Source organism: Sciurus carolinensis, chromosome 5 (genome assembly GCF_902686445.1).
Source record: "Sciurus carolinensis chromosome 5, mSciCar1.2, whole genome shotgun sequence".
Classification (NCBI taxonomy): Eukaryota; Metazoa; Chordata; class Mammalia; order Rodentia; family Sciuridae; genus Sciurus; species Sciurus carolinensis.
This window is the reverse complement of record NC_062217.1, coordinates 66,324,269-66,344,815: the sequence shown is the minus strand read 5'-3', so window position 1 is coordinate 66,344,815 and position 20,547 is coordinate 66,324,269. Positions and strand designations below refer to the sequence as shown.

The following is a 20,547-nucleotide window of genomic DNA, read 5'->3' as shown; positions in this document are numbered from 1 at the left end:
AGAGTTTGTGTTGAAGCCCTCCAAGCATTCCTAACAAGAGCTGTGTTACTTAGCACTTACTATTATACATAAGAAAACTGCAGGAGTAGCCATTTAAAATGCAGACTATGATATGCAATGAACTCTTGCTACCAGGGTCAAGGTGCTTTATAAATTCTATAAATTAATACATGTATATATAAAAATTATAGGATTTATTTCCTTTCCTTTGCAAAAAACAAGTTTTCTGGAACCAAAACTCTAGTAGGACTAAAAAATAAAATACAATTTTGTATATAAAAAATCAAGTTTTTGAAAAATAAGAAGTATAAGTTAAACCCCAGTCATTGTAAAGAGATGCTTATTTTGAGAAACTCAAAATGATTGCTGATGACTGAAGGAAAAACAGATTGACCTAAAAAGTTGATTGACTACTTGAGAATAACAAAGGAATAATATTTCATATGTAACCAGCTAATGGAATGAGAAAGTTTTAATGCACAGGACTTGGCTATTTGGGTACACTCCAAAAAATATTTACACAGACTTCCCAAGGAAAGTTTGGAATATTAAGATTTGGAAGATAGAGCATTCGCACATCCTTGCTCTTAATTATTGTCTAAAAAATGAAGGCTGCTTCCCCTTAAATTACCTTCCCCCCAACCTATTTGTTATGTGTGCACAATGTCTCTTTGCTCAGAGGAACATGAGCTTATCAAAAAAAATTCATTGAATGCATTGAAATCATTGCCTAGAATGAAATCGGTAAAATAAAAGAGAATACTTATTTTACCATTTCCATAAATAAACTCATTACCCCATCACTACCAAATCCATTCTTCCCTCTGCTGTTGACCTAAGTTTTTCTCACCAGGAACCTGGGAATTGTGCTGAATTCTTTCCTCTGTGCCATCCCACATATCTTTCCAATATTTTGAATTTTTGCATTCCTAGCTCTAGCATCATCGGTGCTGTCCTAAAGACACAAAGGGTAGTAAATGTTTCTGAGAGGCAAACATGAGTGGCAGCAACAATGCCACCAATAGTCACTGAGCAAATGAACATCAGCCTCGCCTGTGATGGTGGAGAGCAGGAGGTGGGAGTGTTGATAAGCAATGGGCTGTTTTTAAAATGAAGTCCTGACTTTGGGTCTCTGAGTTTCATTTTCTTTTATCATTTCCATTTTAGTATCATAAACATCATAACACTTCATCCCTACAATTACACTGTCTCCCTTTCATGTTGGACCAAGTGTGGTAAGAGAAGAAAAGAAGCCTCCCTGGGTTCCCTTTTGCACTGCTCAGATGTTCTGCCATTTCATTAGGAATTTACTATATGATAAATAGGAACAAGAGGAAAATGATTAGAGGAAATGCAAACACCATTATCACAATTACTTTTCCAAATTATAGGGTTTTGATCCCACAATTATTAAATTTAGGACCCAAAATACCGGTATAGCTTGCTCTCTCTTCCCAGTGGCAGCCTGTCTCCTCTTCAGAAATGAAATCTTGTCTTTCATCTGCCTAGAATCAGCTGCTCAGAAAAATTGTGACCTTTTTGCTTTCTGGTTTGCTTTTTTTCCTATTTAAGACAAAAATTCAAATTCTAGGGAGACAATTTTGGATCTTTCCATGCCCTTCCAATTCCTGATTTGTAGTGCCTGAATCTTCCAGAGGTAAGTAGCAGGAAGATTCCTTTGATCTCAAAATGATACTGCTCTTCCTAGCCCAAGAGGAATTGAGTTCCCTGTATCCAACTTATTGTGTAAAGCCTCATCAGTGCACCTATTTCGAAATCAGAATATAAAATAGCCTTCATGTTGCAATATTCTTGGAACTTCATTAAACAACAACAAAACAACAAAAATCACACTGATACTGTTATCTCCACAAACAGCCCAAGAACAGCAGTTGAATCATTTCCATGAAGTCGTTCTGCAGTAATGTGTATGTTGCAGTCGAAGGCAAATTTAAAAAAAAAAACAGTTGGTCCAATACGCTTAGCCTAAAAAACGAGCTCTCAAATCCAAGAACCTGAGCGAGCTTACTCCACCCCTGGATTTCCTACCCTTTCTAACCTGTGCTTGTGCCATGATTTAAGCATCCAACAGGGAGAGCTGTGAGCAGCACAGATCTGTTATCATATTACATCCCAGACTCTTTCAACTAATTTCCTTTCATCTTCTCCATTTGTATAGCTCTACGTCTAAACACTTTCTTACATCTAACTCTGCCTTTTATTCCTGGGCACTCATTTATTTCTTTTCTCTATTTATTTCTCATTTATTTAGGTGTGTGTTTTGCCCTGGCACTGGATACTCTGCCCCAACAGTGCCCTGGTTCAAGTTCAATCCTGTACCATCCTGCATTGTCATTCGAGCTAAGTGTTCCTATGATGCATTCTTTTCTATAATCCCTTACCTCTCTCACATAATCTCAGAATGGGTTCACTAAATTGATTATATTTATTTTTGTACGTGCAAACTTGAGGGTAAAGGAATACCTTCAGATACACAGAATACAATTTCATGTCTAAGGTTGGAATATGTCATTAATCCTTCACTTAAAGAGAATCATTATTACAGAGAAATTAAGAACATAGCATTATATCCACAGGGTCAAAGCCAGGGTTTAAGTTCTACCAATTATCAATTTTGTAGTTTTGGAAAATTACCTAATCTCAACTATGCCACTTGCACTTAATAGAGATGACAAAAATAGTATCTAGCTCAGGATTGTGAGAATGGCAGAGGAAAATTATCTAAAATCCTAAGATTACTTTTTTTTTTTTTTTTGCATGATAGTGAGGATTGAACCCAGGGTCTTATGCACAACAGACAAACACTCAGTCGTGAACTACATCCCCAACCCTATATTTTGAATACTTGAATATTATTGCATATTCAAGGAATATGAATTATAAAGCCATTGTGTTTGTATTTACTTTAAAAAAAAAAAACTTATTGCACTTGGTTGCTTCTTACATCCTAGAACTTTTATCTGTGATCTTTTTTCCTAAATAAGATTTTTTATAATTTTGCTTAGTACAGACTCAATTGATACATTCATCCTCCTTTTTTTACTGCTTGCATGAAAACATCTTTATTTTTGTCTTTATGTTTCAAAGATATTTTCATTTGGAATAGATTTTCATTTTGGCATTTATTTTCTTTTATCATATTGAAATAATTATTTCAGTCTTCTAATGATACTGTTGAAAAGTTCCTGCTTTGAAAATCCATATTTATTATTATTATTTTCTTTTAAGGCATCTGCTTTTGGTGTTATGCAGTATCATTGGGTTATATTTGGGTGCATATATCCTTTTACCCACTAGGATTTGAATCTTCATGTGTTATGGAAAGGTCTCATTTCTTATCTCCTCATTGCCTCTTTTCTGTTCTCTCTCTCTCATCCTGCTGGAAATCTGATTCAATAAATGGTAAATTCTTCCATTTGATCATTCATGCCTTTTAACCTACCTTTCATGTTTTCTGCTCCTTTTTTCCTCAGTACTACATTCTGAATAATTTCTTTTGACTTGTTTTTCATTCCACCAAATTTTCTGTCTTGTGTTTAATAACTATTACAATTAACCACTGAGTTTTTTTCAATTATTGTATTTTTAATTTGAGCTCTTTTAATTCTTTTGCAAATTTGCTAATTTGGACTTTTTTTTTTTTTTTTTTTTTTGGTCATTTACTAATCCCTGTAGATATCTGAACATTTTATTTTTCAAGTATAATGAGCATAAGTATTCTGATATATAGTCTTCTTTGCTCCCTTTTGGTTCTTAATTCCAGTATCATGCTTCCTGACTTAGGTTATCTTTTACAGGGAGCTCCTTTTCTTGGAAAACCAGAGTAAAGATTCTTTGAAATCTTGGATTAAGATTTATTTCTCCATAAATGATGAGTTTTTTGTTTGTCTTACTTGAGGCCCTTTCAGACATTACCAATCGGATTCATTTAAGCAAAATCCATACTTGGAGGGTTTTGCCCACCAGGAAGGGTGATAGCTTTAGGCTTTGATACAAACCAGCTCCCATCCTCTCCACCAGCCCTTCTCTGCTCAACTCACAGTAACGTTCTCCTACATGTAATTTGGGAGAAGAGGGTGTTAGTTTTCATTGAACTTACCCCCTAACAATAAGTTCAAGTCAGCTCACAGAGTACCACCTTGGGAGGGTTTTGGGTTTGATTTTTAACCCACATTCAAGAGACTGTGAAACTCACAGTACATGGTTCTGATGAGACAGAAGCCCCAGGAAATGGGAAATGAATTATGATGATGATGATTGGTGATGGAGGGAGGTGGAAGTGGTGGTGGTGGCGGTGGTGAGTGAGGGACAAGCCAGGAGAGAGGCTCAACCACTCTAGGTTCTTGCCCTCACAGATTTTTGGCTTGATAATGCCTTGTAGTTTTGTCATCTCTTCAGTGATTAAAAGTAGTTTTAAAAATATATGCTACCCAAGTATTTTATTCTCATTTCATTTTGTCCTAGAAAGGAGAGTTGTTATCAACCAAAAAGGAGAATTCTAAATACTACTAACATAGTAGTCCTATCAAGAACTATGGACAAAAGGCAAACGTATTCCAGGTTTCAGATTCTACTTGGAATTTTTCATTTTAAATTTCACAAGCCATAAGTCATTGTAAAATTTTAATAAATATGTGTTGACTAAAATATATATATGTATACTCAGTGGAAGTTAAATTATGTAACTTTCTCAGAAGGGCCATACCTTTAGAAATGCACCCAGAGAAGTCACTAAACAGGATGAGATTAAGACATTCAGATACCTACACTGTGGAAAACACAGGTGCCTTCTTCTAGTGGGATTCCAAATAAAAATAATTGTAAACCATCAAAATAACATAGAAGACTATCCCAATGCATTTAAAGAAAATGCCAAAATACATGTGAAACTCTTTTCTAATGATACGTTCTTAAATTTTTTCCCCTAGTGGGCATATGTTTAATTTGTCCACTAGGTCTGAGATTTCCAGAAGAGGCCCTTCTTTTAAGAACCATGTTCCAAAATAATTTATTCAAATAGGCACTTACCCCTGTGCTCTCTTCCCTCATCCCTCTCCAGACTGTTCTGGTTTTACTATGGTTGTAGTTGGACTCTTCTGTTTCTCACACGTAGCTGATGTTTCTTATTCTGCTTTCTAGTATGTGTTGACCCTGGTCATGTCCTGGATTTCCAAGTACTAGGTCTTGTCTCTCATATTAACTTGATTTTGTGTTTTCTATTCCCATCACAGAACTAAGATCTTATAGCCAAATTATTCTGTTTGGTTAAATTTGAAAATCTATAACAAATCAAAGAAATGACTTTGTAAAGGTAGTATATTGCAGCTGCATACTGATTAAGATGTCTCAAGGCATGAACTTGTCAACATGAAGATTGCTTTCTGGATATTTAAGAAGTTATTGACTTCTGAGCTTCTGTTACCACATTAAGATGGAAATAGAACTTGGCATCTGTTGCTCTTGCTTGCTCAGCTTTCTTCAAATCCTGTGGTAGCTGTGGAACTGTTCAATTCAGTCTTGTCTTCTCCCAATCTTAGGTAAGAGATGAGTCAATCAAACTCTCTCTTTCCCAGGAATCTGAATCTCTAATGAAGTTACAAATGATGAAATTTATTCCATTATCAGTTTGTAAAAGACACTATCCTTGAGTTCCTGCATGGAATTCCCTAAGCTGCTTTTCAAGTTTCTTTCAGAACTCAGTTTTATATGCTCAGCATTTCTTTTGAGTCTACAAACTACCCAGTATTTTTTCAATGATTTTTTTTCTTTCTGTTGCATGCAACCCAAGAATTTTACCTAAACAAAACAGTTTTCATTAATTTTTACATTCGACAGATCTCCTTCAAGTGACAGAGCTTTGCTTAATCTCTAAATGCCAATGAGCATTGAGACTAGTGTCACATTCAGAACAGGTCAATGCATATATTGACAAGGGAGACTTTGTAGTTATCTCAGGAGTCAAGAAGTTTCAAGATCACTTCTATTCATTGTCTATGTAATTTATACATAGGCACTGATCACAAGTCTCTTTGGGAATCCTTCTTTATAGATAATGTTGCATCCCTAATTATATAATCATGCATGCAATGATGGATTTATCAATAAATGGTAGAGTACAATATTTGTTTTATACTTAGGAAATTCTTGCACTATGTATGATATGCTACATTATATTCTTTATAAGAACAGACACAATAGAATTAATAGTGGAAAAATTACAGGTAATTACTTTAAAATTTTAAAATTCTGAATATCAAAAGAAATGTTCAAACCTTTCAATTTAGCAATTCCTTTCTTGGAAACCTAGTGTCAGTTCATAATTCCACATATGAAAGTTTCTTAAATTTTAGGAAGAGCTTGAAAGCCACCTAAATATTCAAAAACAAGGAGGGTGGTGTGGTCATTCAATAGAACACTGCACAGGTTCTCATTGGGTCATATTTGAGCACAGAAGTTTGGATGACAGCTAGAGTTTTCCTCCTAACCCCGTCAGCTCTAGAAAAGACCTTAGGGAAGTCACTTGGCCAATTTTTGTGTTGTACCTTAACAGTTGATATTTTCCCACCATGGTTCTTTATTTAACAAAATTAGTAAGATATTTTCTAATGAAAAATAATTCTTCAAAAATAAAACTTTCCTGGGCCATTTCTTATATAAATCAAATTGTATATATGCATGTACATGTATGTGTGCATTTATATATGTGGGTGTATATATATATTCTTTCTTTCCAGAAGAATTCTTCATGAAAAAAAAAAATTATGCTATTATTTTCAAAGTAAGTCTGTTCTTTTGTCCACATTATACTCAGTTCATAATCAGGCATTGGTTAAAATCAAGATTTTTTTTAAGTTTAATTTTAATACAGAAACACTCTGAAGGAGTGTGGCATATGCCAGATTACCTGCAAAATCAAATAAGCATGACACTTTCTTGGGGAGAAACAGATCATCCTTGGTCAAGATGTTAATTTTTAGAAAGGCTTTTAGGAGAAAGATTTTCTGATTTAGAAAACACTTCAAAAGAACTAAAAGTGCTCCCAGGTCTATTCAAAACCTCATTTGCAATGATCAGACTCATATACCAGCTATCCTATGATTTCTGATAGTGGGTTCTTCATTAATTTCTGTTGTTTCAGGAATTTATGGAGATAAAGCTCATCTAAGCTTGTCAGTCTTATCACTCTGAGATGGTAAGAGGGTTAGATGCAGACTAATTGGGATGACTTAAAATGGGCTGTAGGAGTAGAAAGTCCTACTCAACTTACCCAGTAACAACTGCCATCACTTACTGAGTACTGAGTATTTATCTGGTACCTTACTTAGTATGTTTGGATTTTAGTTGCTCCCACCCTTAATGAAGCTTCACTAATTTTATTTGTTTAGTCAGTTTTGTTTTTCCCCCTTATAGAGCAAGAAGAAAGGGAAAGGGTTGCTATTTGTTTGTTTGTTTTTGAAAAGTTGTTTGCTCCTTTCTCTCTTCACAAAGAAACATCAATAAAATGATAGAAATCAGGGGCAGAGACCTTCTGTTGTGATCTTTGGCTCAAGGGCAGAGATTCCCACAGATTTAACTGGCTGTGAGGGAACTTCCTGGTTGACTGACAGTACCAACCATCAGGCCCCCATGATATTTTCCCAGAAGACACAGCAATACAGTGCTCCACTCTGAGATTGCTCACTGAAACCCAGGATCCTTGCTTTTTGTTCCCTTCCCTTTCTCCAGGTGCATCATATCTTCTGTCTAGTAGTACAGTCCCTTCCAGGGGGTGAGGAATGGCAAGGAAGGCTAAGGTTTACCATGTTCTTTTTTTTTTGTGGGCTGGGGATTGAACCCAGGGTCTTGCGCCTGTGAGGCAAGCACTCTACCAACTGAGCTATATCCCCAGCCCTACCATGTTCTTAAGAGTATGCTATGATCTTTTCTTTCTGGTCTTATCCCATCTCTATCCTACGAGAACTCTTCTTTACCATAGAATCTGTTATGGTTTAGATGTGAGGTGCCCTCCAAAAGTTCATGTGAGAGACAATGAAAGAAAGTTCAGAGGTGAAATGATTGGGTTATGAGAGCCTTAAACTAATCAATTCATCAATTCCCACTGATATGGATTAACTGGGCAGTAACCATAGGCAGGTAGGGTGTGACTGTAGGAGTTAGGTCACTGAGGGCTTGCCTTTGGGGTACATATTTAGTCCTTGATGGGCGTAGCTCTATCTGCTTCCAGGTGACACGTTTGAGCTGCTTTCTTCCTCTCCCATTCTTCTTCCATGATGTTCTCCCTCATCTCAGGCCCAAAGCAATGGGACTTGCGATCTATGAAGTGAGACCTTGGAAACTGTGAGCATCAGATAAATTTTCCTCTTCTAAAATTATTCGTGTTTGATCTCTTGGTCACAGCAGCGAAAAAGCTGATTAAAACAGAATCCCATTCCCATTATGTTGATTGACATCGCTAAAATGAAAACCAAACTTCTAAATATTGGCTGCTTTTCAGGTCCCCGATAGACTCATTGTCTCACCCACCCCCTTTCTGTATTACCTTCCATCGTTTCAGGTGTTTGTATGAATTGTGCCCAAACGATGCTATTTTCTTTGAATGTCCAGCTTTACTACCCAATCTTCAGTGTTCAGCCCCTGAATTTAGGTCATTCATCCCTTGTGCCTTTCTATCTTAGCAAACTGACTTACAGGAGCATTCTAGAGCTTCCTCAGCCCCTTACAATCAGCTAAACTTCAAATCCTGAAGCTTGAATTTTATACAATGACACACGTAAAACGAAATTTTGCAATAAATTTAAAGAAATGGAACTTAATGTATCTTAATAGCTTCCCTTGAATCTATACCTTCAATTGTTAATAAGCCACATCACTGAGGAAATTATTTCAATGATTGATTATGTATCTTCTAACTCAATTTTAATTTGTTAAGATCCATAAATAAGAATCCTTTAAAAAATATATGCCTAACAGCTTCTGAAGTAGTCATGTATTTCTTTTAAATCAGAAGCAAAGAATTATTATTGAAATTTGTTCATGTAATTTAGATCACATAGATCTTAGCAAATTAAATATATTCATTATAGGAAATACTGAGTTATTTTATATACTTCAGTAGAAATTTTGTTAATTGATCTCCACTTAACTAATTCCCAAGCAACAGAATTAATGCTGGCTAGTTTAAAGGGAAAAGCAATTTATTGGAAAGATATCAAACAGAAACCTGAATAACCAGGTTCTGCAAATATGCTGAGAAAAGGAATCTTGGAAGTCAATCAACCAAGTCAAAATAGTATTTCAGGCACTTGGAACTCTGGACATGCTACTCCTGGACATTCATAGAGATATTGACACTCAACACTACAAGCATCTTCTATGTCCAGACTCCAAACAATGTATTTTCAGTATCAAAATTCCTTAGTTATTCTCAATCATATTATCATTCTCCTAAAACCCAAAGACCTGAGAAAGAAAGAGTAATTATCAGAGACAGGTTCACTTTTGCTGTAGCTCACAGTAGCTAAAGAGAGACTGGAGATTCCATTTTGGGTCTCAGAGAAAGAGGTAAAGGTGGAACCTTGCCTTTCATCAGGATTCACAGAAAGGGATTTCCCAGCTAAGACAAGCACTTGGATATTAGCCTACAGAAGAAGACAGACCCATCCAAGAAATTACACATATGCAGTTCATTCCTTTTCCCTTCAAAGTCAACTTTTGCACATTGGTCCCAAAGGATTTAATTTTTTTAAAATCATGATTATATTTTCGTATTTGCATGTGTTCTATAAAGAAGAAAAAGTGTATCGAAGCATATCAGAAAGGAAATCTAAGGTAGAAAATTAGTTTGCACATCTATTCCAAGGACAATTTAAAGAAGAGAATGAACAGACATTTTTCTTCTTTTAATGGCTATTAAGTTGCCCAGTAAAAAAGGTTTTCTTAAAATTTATTAAAAGCATCAGAGAAGTTTTAAAATATTGAAATAAAAAACAGATGAGAAGAAATGAGGGAGGTGACAGTAGCATTTATGGTCACATTTACTCACAGGGTGTTTGTTAAATCAGAGGGGGCCGATTTGAGGCTTCAGCTGAGCAATAGTTTTGAAGGTTGGTGTAGCTGAGAGGCAGGCATGGATTCCAGAACCTGTCAAGAACAACCCAGATAAGCATCCATCATATTGAGTTGAAAATCCTTAAAGATGCCTCTCTAGTCCCCCCAACATAGAATATAGTTCAGCCTCAAATTATTTCCATCCAGGAACTTGGCTTTAAGTGATCCAGACAACTATTTGTCACTTGTCGTTTACTGAGTCAAACACAAATGCTCTCTAGGGAACTCTCCTAGACCTCAGAGTATTTCTGTGTAATTTTTGCAAATGAAACATTTGTCACAGAACAAAACACACAGGCAAGATGGTATGACTTAAAACTAGCAGAAACAAGAAGTAAGACAAATAACCCTATATGGTCTCCTAATATTGAACTAATCAGACCTAAAGTTTTTAATCATCATTCTTGTCATTGAGAATATTGAGAGAAGCCGGAAACCAAAAATAGAAAGAAAGTATAGGACTAAATATAAAAACTGAAATAGGAATTTGACAGATAGCATTTAAGAGCATATTAATCAAAAATGAAGAGAAAATTAGCAAATTGGAAGATAGGTCAAAGGAAAATATACAAGAGATAGAAAGGAAAGACAATATGATGGAAAAATAGAAAAGACAGAGTAAAAGACAAAAAGGAAATAGTGAGGAGGTCCATCAGACATGCTTATAAAGCACCAAGACAGCAGGAGAGAGAAGAAAAAAGCAAACTTTTATGAGTTAATTGATAAGAACTTTTCAAATATAAAGGACTGCAAACTGCATATTCAAGTTCTACTGGCACAAATTAGCAAGCAACAAAAGACCTCAAAATTTATTACACATCACACTAAGTCTTACAAAATACATTGCTATGATCGCCCACCGCCCGCAGGGACAATCACAACACGTACGCTCTTCTTCATCACAGGAACCAAAAGGGGTTTATTCCACAAGTCTCAGACTTATATTGAGAACATCAGCCTATCAGAGAGTAGACTACCAGGAAAGTCAGCCTATCAAGGAACAGTCTCCAGGCAGATACCAGGATTGCCTCATGTACAACAGCCAACCAGAGTTACTTCCTAAAACTTGTATATGAGTGCAGCTATGTCTGGCAAGCTGCCAGGCGCCATCTTAGAGATCAGGCCACGGTGCAGCTCTGGGGCCCTCAGAGCCCACCCCTGACATCTCCCCCTTATTCTTTTTTTTTTTTCTTTTCTTTTTTTTTTTTTTTATTGTAAACAAATGGTATACATGTTTTTTCTCTGTCTGTACATGGCGTAAAGGCATACCATTTGTGTAATCATAAATTTACATAGGGTAATATTGTTTGATTCATTCTGCCCTTTTTTCCCTTCCCCCCCTCCCCTCCCACCCTTCCCCTCCATCTATACAGTCCTTCCTTCCTCCATTCTTGCCCCCCTCCCTAAACCCAACTCCAACCCCAACACTAACCCTTCCCACCCCCCATTATGTGTCATCATCCACTTATTAGCAAGATCATTCTTCCTTTGGTTTTTTGAGATTGGCTTATCTCACTTAGCATGATATTCTCCAGTTTCCTCCATTTGCCTGCAAATGCCATAATTTTATCGTTCTTTATGGCTGAGTAATATTCCATTGTATATATATACCACAGTTTCTTTATCCATTCATCAATTGAAGGACATCAAGGTTGGTTCCACAATCTGGCTATTGTGAACTGAGCAGCTATGAACATTGATGTGGCTGTATCTCTGTAATATGCTGATTTTAAGTCCTTTGGGTATAGGCCAAGGAGTGGGATAGCTGGGTCAAATGGTGTTTCCATTCCAAGTTTTCTAAGGAATCTCCACACTGCTTTCCAGAGTGGCTGCACTAATTTGCAGCCCCACCAGCAATGTAAGAGTGTACCTTTCTCCCCACATCCTCGCCAACACCTGTTGTTGCTTGTATTCTTGATAATTGCCATTCTAATTGGGGTGAGATGGAATCTTAGGGTGGTTTTGATTTGCATTTCTCTTATTACTAGAGATGTTGAACATTTTTCCATATGTTTGTTGATTGCTTGTATATCTTCTTCTGTGAAGTGTCTATTCATTTCCTTAGCCCATTTGTCAGTTGGATTATTTACATTCTTGGTGTAGAGTTTTTTGAGTTCTTTATAGATTCTGGAGATTAGCGCTCTATCTGAAGTATGATTGGCAAAGATATTCTCCCACTCTGTAGACTCTTTCTTTGCATTGCTGATAGTTTCCTTTGCTGAGAGAAAGCTTTTTAGTTTGAATCTATCCCAGTTATTAATTCTTGCTTTTATTTCTTGTGCTATGGGAGTCCTGTTGAGGAAGTCTGGTCCTAAGCCGACATGTTGAAGCTCTGGACCTACTTTTTCATCTATAAGATGCAAGGTCTCTGGTCTGATTCCGAGATCCTTAATCCATTTTGAGTTTAGTTTCGTGCATGGTGAGAGATATGGGTTTAGTTTGATTCTGTTGCATATGGATTTCCAATTCTCCCAGCACCATTTGTTGAAGAGGCTATCTTTTCTCCATTGCATATTTTTGGCCCCTTTGTCTAGTATGAGAAAATTGTATTTATTTGGGTTTGTGCCTGTGTCCTCTATTCTGTACCATTGATCCACCTTTCTATTTTGGTACCAATACCATGCCGTTTTTGTTACTATTGCTTTGTAGTATAGTTGAAGTTCTGGTATTGCAATACCCCCAGCTTCATTTTTCCTGTGAAGGATTGCTGTAGTTATTCTGGGTTTCTTATTCTTCCAGATGAATTTCATGATTGCTTCCTCTATTTCTGTAAGGTACGTCATTGGGATTTTAATTGGAATTGCATTGAATCTGTATAGCACTTTTGGTAGTATGGCCATTTTGACAATATTAATTCTGCCTATCCAAGAACATGGGAGATCTTTCCATCTTCTAAGGTTTTCTTGAATTTCTTTCTTTAGTGTTCTGTAGTTCTCATTGTAGAGGTCTTTCACCTCTTTTGTGAGATTGATTCCCAAATACTTTATTTTTTTTGAAGCTATTGTGAATGGGGTAGTTTTCCTAATTTCTCTTTCTGAAGATTCATCGCTTATATATAAAAATACCTTAGATTTATGTGCATTGATCTTATATCCCGCTACTTTACTGAATTCACTTATGAGATCTAAAAGTTTTCTGGTGGGATTTCCTGGTTCCTCTAAGTATACCATCATATCATCAGCAAATAGGGATAGTTTGAGTTCTTCTTTTCCTATTCGTATCCCTTTAATTTCTTTGGTCTGTCTAATTGCTCTGGCTAGAGTTTCAAGGATGATATTGAATAGAAATGGTGAAAGAGGGCATCCCTGCCTTGTTCCAGTTTTTAGAGGGAATGCTTTCAGTTTTTCACCATTTAGAATGATATTAGCCATGGGTTTAGCGTAGATGGCCTTTACAATGTTAAGGAATGTTCCCACTATCCCTATTTTTTCTAGTGTTTTGAGCATGAAGGGGTGCTGTATTTTATCAAATGGTTTTTCTGCATCTATCGAAATAATCATGTGATTCTTGACTTTAAGTCTATTGATATGGTGAATGACATTTATTGATTTCCTGATGTTGAACCAACCTTGCATCCCTGGGATGAAACCCACTTGATCATGGTGCACTATCTTTTTAATATGTTTTTGTATGCGATTTGCTAAAATTTTGTTGAGAATTTTTGCGTCGATGTTCATTAAGGATATTGGTCTGAAATTTTCTTTCCTCGATGTGTCTCTGTCTGGTTTAGGAATCAGGGTAATATTGGCTTCATAGAATGAGTTTGGGAGAGTTCCCTCCTCTTCTATTTTCTGGAATACTTTGAGGAGTATTGGAATGAGTTCTTCTTTAAAAGTTTTGTAGAACTCGGCTGAGAACCCATCTGGTCCTGGACTTTTCTTTGTTGGAAGGCTTTTGATGACTTCTTCTATTTCATTACTTGAAATTGGTCTATTTAAATTGTGTATGTCCTCCTCGTTCAGTTTAGGCAATTCATATGTCTCTAGAAACCTGTTGATGTCTTCGAAATTTTCTATTTTGTTGGAGTATAGATTTTCAAAATAGCTTCTAATTATGTTTTGTATTTCAGTCGTGTCTGTTGTGATATTTCCTTGTTCATTCCGAATTTTAGTGATTTGGGTTTTCTCTCGTCTTCTCTTTGTTAGTGTGGCTAAAGGTTTATCAATTTTGTTTATTTTTTCGAAGAACCAACTATTTATTTTGTCAATTTTTTGTATTGTTTCTTTTGTTTCAATTTCGTTGATTTCAGCTCTCAGTTTAACTATTTCCTGTCTTCTACTACTTTTGGTGTTGGTCTGTTCTTCTTTTTCTAGGGCTTTGAGCTGTAGTGTTAGGTCATTTATTTTTTGAGTTTTACTTCTTTTATTAAATGCGCTCCATGAAATAAATCTTCCTCTAAGTACCGCTTTCATAGTGTCCCAGAGATTTTGATATGATGTTTCTTTGTTCTCGTTTACCTCTAAGAATTTTTTAATTTCCTTCCTAATATCTTCTGTTATCCATTCATCATATAGTAGCATATTGTTTAATCTCCAGGTGTTGGAGTAGTTTCTGTTTTTTACTCTTTCATTAATTTGTAACTTCAATCCATTATGATCTGATAGAATACAAGGTAGTGTCTCTATCTTCTTGTATTTGCTGACATTAGCTTTGTGGCATAATATATGGTCTATTTTAGAGAAGGATCCATGTGCTGCTGAGAAGAAAGTGTATTCGCTCTTGGTTGGATGGTATATTCTATAAATGTCTGTTAAGTCTAAATTATTGATTGTGTTATTGAGATCTATGGTTTCTTTGTTCAATTTTTGTTTGGAAGATCTGTCCAGTGGTGAAAGAAGCGTGTTAAAATCACCTAGTATTATTGTGTTATGGTCTATTTGGTTTCTAAAATTGAGAAGGATTTGTTTCACATACATGGATGAGCCACTGTTTGGGGCATAGATGTTTATGATTGTTATATCTTGCTGATTTATGCTTCCCTTAAGCAGTATGAAATGTCCTTCTTTATCCCTTCTAACTAACATTGGCTTGAAGTCCACATTATCTGAAATGAGGATGGATACTCCAGCCTTTTTGCTGAGCCCATGTGCATGGTATGTTTTTCCCCATCCTTTCACCTTTAGTCTATGGGTATCTCTTTCTATGAGGTGAGTCTCTTGCAGGCAACATATTGTTGGATCTTTCTTTTTAATCCAATCTGCCAGTCTATGTCTTTTGATTGATGAATTCAGGCCATTAACATTCAGGGTTATTATTGAGATATGATTTGTATTCCCAGTCATTTGGTTCATATTTAAAATTTTTGACACATCTTGGTTGCTCCTTTATTTGACAGTTCCTTTAGGATAATTCCTCCCTTTGCTGATTTGCTTCTTTGTTTTTTATCTCTTCCTCATGAAATATTTTGCTGAGAATGTTCTGTAATGCTGGCTTTCTTTTTGTAAATTCTTTTAGCTTTTGTTTATCATGGAATGATCTTATTTCATCGTCAAATTTGAAGGTAAGTTTTGCTGGGTATAAGATTCTTGGTTGGCATCCATTTTCTTTCAGAGCTTGAAAAATGTTGTTCCAGGCCCTTCTAGCCTTTAGGGTCTGGATTGAAAAATCTGCTGATATCCGTATTGGCTTCCCCCTGAATGTAATTTGGTTCTTTTCTCTCACAGCCTTTAAAATTCTGTCTTTATTTTGTATGTTAGGTATTTTCATTATAATGTGCCTTGGTGTGGGTCTGTTGTAATTTTGTGTATTTGGAGTCCTATAAGCCTCTTGGACTTGATCTTCCATTTCATTCTTCAGATTTGGGAAATTTTCTGATATTATTTCTTCAAATAGATTGTTCATTCCTTTGGTTTGTTTCTCTAAGCCTTCTTCAATCCCAATAATTCTCAAATTTGGCCTTTTCATGATATCCCATAGTTCTTGGAGGTTCTGTTCATGATTTCTCACCATCTTCTCTGTTTGTTCAACTTTGTTTTCGAGGTTAAATATTTTGTCTTCAATATCTGAAGTTCTGTCTTCCAGCTGTTCTATCCTATTGGTTATGCTTTCTATGGAGTTCTTAATTTGGTTTATTGTTTCCTTCATTTCAAGGATTTCTGTATGGTTTTTTTTCAATATCTCTAACTCTTTATTGAAATGATCTTTTGCTTCCTGAATTTGCTGTGTTAACTGTCAATTGGTGCGATCGTTCAATGCCTGCATTTGCTCTTTCATCTCATCATTCAATGCCTGCATTTGCTCTTTCATCTCATCGTTTGCTTCCCTAATCATTTTAATTATGTACATTCTGAACTCCCTTTCTGTCATTTCTTCTGCCATGCTGTCGTTGGATTTTATTGATGTAACATCTAGATTTGTTTGGGGCATTTTCTTCCCTTGTTTTCTCATATTGTTCAGGGATCAGTGGGTCATTAAGATGTTGCAGATTTCCTCTATCAACTTATAATGTCCCTGAAGATTGCTAGTATATCCCCTCTTATCCTTCAGTAGCCTGAAGTCTTGGAGGAGGTTGATAATGCAGAGCTCCACGAAGAAGCTGCCTCTCTAAGTGTGGTAACCCTCAGGTGGCGTATATTCCCTGCTAGTGGGCAGAGGTGCCTCCACTTGTTGACCAATGGTCATCCAATGGGGAACTAGACTGTGGGCTGAGGCAAGGCCTGTTTGTGCCTATGTCTCTGGCTTTACCGTCCCTGTGGGAAAACCTCCCCCGGCCGGGAAGAGTCACTCGGTGGGGACGTCTCGCTGGTCAGTTGCCCTCCTAGAGGTTCCCCTCAATCTACAACTACCACCTGGGCTGGGCTGTCTTCCTCTGCAATGATCCCAGGGGCCCGGACCTATGTCCTGGGCCTGGGAGCCTCGCCCTTCGCAGGTGAGTCTCCTTAGGCTGCCTCTCCCAGAGAATGTGCCCGCCGCCCTGGAAACTTCGCTCCGCCCCTAGGTGTGTCTCTGTGCGGCTCTTCTAGCAAGAAGCCACCTAGCTCCTGGGACCCTGCTCTGCACCAATCGCCTGGCTATGCAGCCCCTCCCCTGAGCCACCACCTGGAGCCCCGTACAATAGCTCCGAGACCCAGAGACCCGCCACACACCTCCTCCTCCGGACAGCCGCCCGGTTTCCGACGCAGTCACTAGGAGTCCAAACAACTCACTTCAGGTCTCCTCCTCCCGCCAACCTCCCGTAGCCCTAGGCAGTCACTCCAAGTCCAAGTGACCGGCCCTGTTCCTCCTCCTCCTCCTTGGGGTAGCCCCCCGGGTGTTCAGGAGCGGTGGCTCCGAGACCAGGTGACTCACCACGCTCCTCCTCCAGGCAGGCCACCGGTGTTCAGGAGCGGTCGCTTTTAGTCCAATCAACTCACCACTCTCCTCCTCCTCTGGCAACCGCCTGTGGTTCTGATGCAGTCACTCCCAGACTAAGCGTCCCACCGCTCTCCTCCTCCAGGCAGGCCACCAGTGTTCTGGAGCAGCTGCTCCAAGTTCAAACAGCTCGTCACGCAGCTCCTCCTCCGGCAACCGCCCGCGGCTCTGATGCAGTCACTCCCAGGTCAAGCAACACGCCGCGCTCCTCCTCCTCCTCCGGGCAACCTCCCGGCACTCAGGAGCGCTCGCTCTGAGTTCAAACAGTTCACCACGCAGCTCCTCCTCTGAGCCCGTGGCTCTGATGCAGTCACTCCTAGACCAAGCGTCCCGCTGCGCTCCTCCTCTTCCTCCGGGCAACCCCCCGGTGTTCAGAAGCAGTTGTTCTGGGTCCAAACAGCTCGCCATGCAGCTCCTCCCCAGGCAGCCGCCCGGAGCCCCAGCGGCTGCTCGAGTCCAAGCGCTATGCTGAGCCGCCTCCTCTACGATGATCCCAGTTGTCCGTGTTTACCGCTCCAGCGGGGGGAGGGGCGTCTCGCCGAGCAACTCCACTTCACCAATTCCCTGCGTTCCGGGGCTACCGCCCCATCCGGGACACCTCCCCAACAGGAGAGACTCACCCGGCAGCTTTGAGTTGGTCCCAAGTCTCTCACTATCTCCTCTTTTGAATCTTGCGTCCTGGAGCAGCGTGAAATGCAGCCGCCCTCTAGTCCGCCATCTTGGCCCCTCCCCCTTATTCTTTAAATAAAGAAAAGATGACTTGGGACCATGCCTGTCTTAGGTTGTCCATGGCAAATTACATCCTTACCCGTCATTGGAATTCTGACCTCCAGGCATCAGAACCCTGCCTTAGGTTGGTTTGCATTTCCACGGATCTTACCCGTCTTTGACTACTGGTCCAGCATGCTTAGCCATACTTAGGGGGATGTGCCTGTCTCAATGGCTGTCAAAGCCTGTACTATAGCCCATTGATGACATCGGGCATCTTGGCGAGCTCTGATTTGGCTGCGTATAACATAGGCTATCCCTAAGCAGATAATAATCAGAACAGCTACTGTTCCAGCCCACTGTTTTGTCAATCCCAGGGTTTTAGATAACAAAGAGAACATCTCGGATACTGATGCAACTTGAACCCTGGTGGCATTGACTCTGAGTATTTCAGCTCGTAGCTGACTGGTTAAATTATCTAACGTAGATGACCAATTGCCAGTAAGGTAGACAGATTTTGAGATAACATAGCCGTAGAGCTAAGGTTATTATAAGCAATAGGGGTGACACACACTGCTCTTAAAGGATAAACACATCCCAGTCCCAAAAGTTCTTGCAAGATATCCACTTGTTCTTGTAGTAAGTCCACTCTTTGATTTACAAGGAGTGTACCTGCCTTAAAATGGTTGTTTAGAGCTTCTTGAGTCTGTAAGGCTGTGGCTGTATTTTTGGCCAAGTGATTGACTGCTGTTGCTGTAGGTATGGCAGTTGCTAGTGCTGCTGTTGCAGAAACCACTATTGCAGTGACCACAGCCGCTGTAATGCCAAAATCTCTCTTGTCTCTAGATAGTAGTACTGGCAGTTCTGTATCTGTAACAGAGACTGGAACAGGTAGGAAGGTAGGGACATACATTAAGACTGCCAGCGGGAACCTAGAAGCATTCCAACATTGAGAGAGATAGCATCCTAAGAGACTAAAAAGAGGTTGTAAGTTAGTTCAAGGGGGGCTATGAGCATCATGGTCATCAGAAGTATGTTCAGCATCTTCATTTTGTTGGTCTGAGTTACTTGTTGGTAGTGTTGTCACTGGTCGAGTTAGTCGCTCAGGAACCCAGATAGGCGATGTTTTATCCTGTAGAAACACACAAACTGAGCCGCAACTCCAGTAAAGCACCAGGTCCGGGCTGTTCCATTGTCCTGTAAGAACATCCTTCCATTTTACCGTCACTCTATCATGTTGTTTATGATTGCCATGTCTCTCAGCGGCACAGCGACCCTCATTATCCAGAGTTAAAAAATTTTAAAATAAAGAAGCAAAGAGAAAGTTTATCTTTAGGGGACCTTAAGGTCTCCCCTATTACCCCTTTTTGTTTATTTACAGACTTTCTTAGCTCTTATTTAGACTCTCATGTGTTTTATCACATAAGCACTTTCTTACCCAGAAACATTTTGTTTTTCACTAGATATATTTCCATATCTAGAACCTTTTATTTATTTATTTTTTCCTATCTGTTGACCTCTTTGTTCACATTCTGAAACAACTCTTATGAAATTTCTGAATTTAGATAAATTACTCTATTTTAGCAAGATTAAATATTTTGTTATTTATAGTACTCTAATTGAAACACAGTTGAAACTTTTAGAACCCTTTGTATATAGAATTATACCTATTAGGACATAACTCTTAGTAACCTTGTTTTTAGTTTAGTGATGACACAAAACAATTTTTTCTACAAACACATCTGAGTAATCCCATGCATGCATGTCAACTCTAATTCACTTATTTTCTTTAAAAAAAACAAGATATTAGACAAGTGTCCTGAACAGTATTTGCCAGCTTTTTCTTGTTGGAGGAAAGTCCTAGAAAAATTGATGTTAGACATTTTACAAACATCAACATTTTATTAGTTTGACCACCTAGAGACTTGCAAGTTATTTTCAAGACATTTTACTTCTATTAGTTTACCCAAATTAAATTGAACCTTTTTAAATCACGTGAATTAAAAGTATTTGGATCCATTTTTAAATTTTAATTTTAGGAGCGCTCAGTTTTGGTACAGACAAAACATGACATCAGACAGCACGGCATACACATAACACAAAATCAAAGGCCTTGAAACTTTTCAGGTGAATCTCCATTGCAATGTAACAGATGTTCAAAAACTCTAGTTGAATAAAAAAAAAAAAAAATAGAACTGATCAAAAAAGTCATGAGCTCAAAAAATATGTAGAATTAAAAAAAAAAAAACAAGAGTCCTGGAAAAATGATATGGCCATTAATTACTTAAGTAAAGCACCATAAAATTTACTTTTGCTGGAGTTCAGGTAAGACTTTTTGCTCTTTTTTTTTTTTTTTTTTTT

General features: G+C 38.0%; 1 long non-coding RNA gene across 1 annotated transcript in view; it reads right to left on the bottom strand.

The window, feature by feature from the left end:
- Positions 1-10,065: 10,065 nt before the first annotated feature.
- Positions 10,066-20,547, bottom strand: part of LOC124984510 (uncharacterized) — a 33,173-nt gene continuing 22,691 nt past the window's right edge. Inside the window, exon 3 of the long non-coding RNA XR_007108692.1 lies at positions 10,066-10,161. This is a non-coding gene — a long non-coding RNA (uncharacterized LOC124984510). The remainder of the gene's footprint in view (positions 10,162-20,547) is intronic.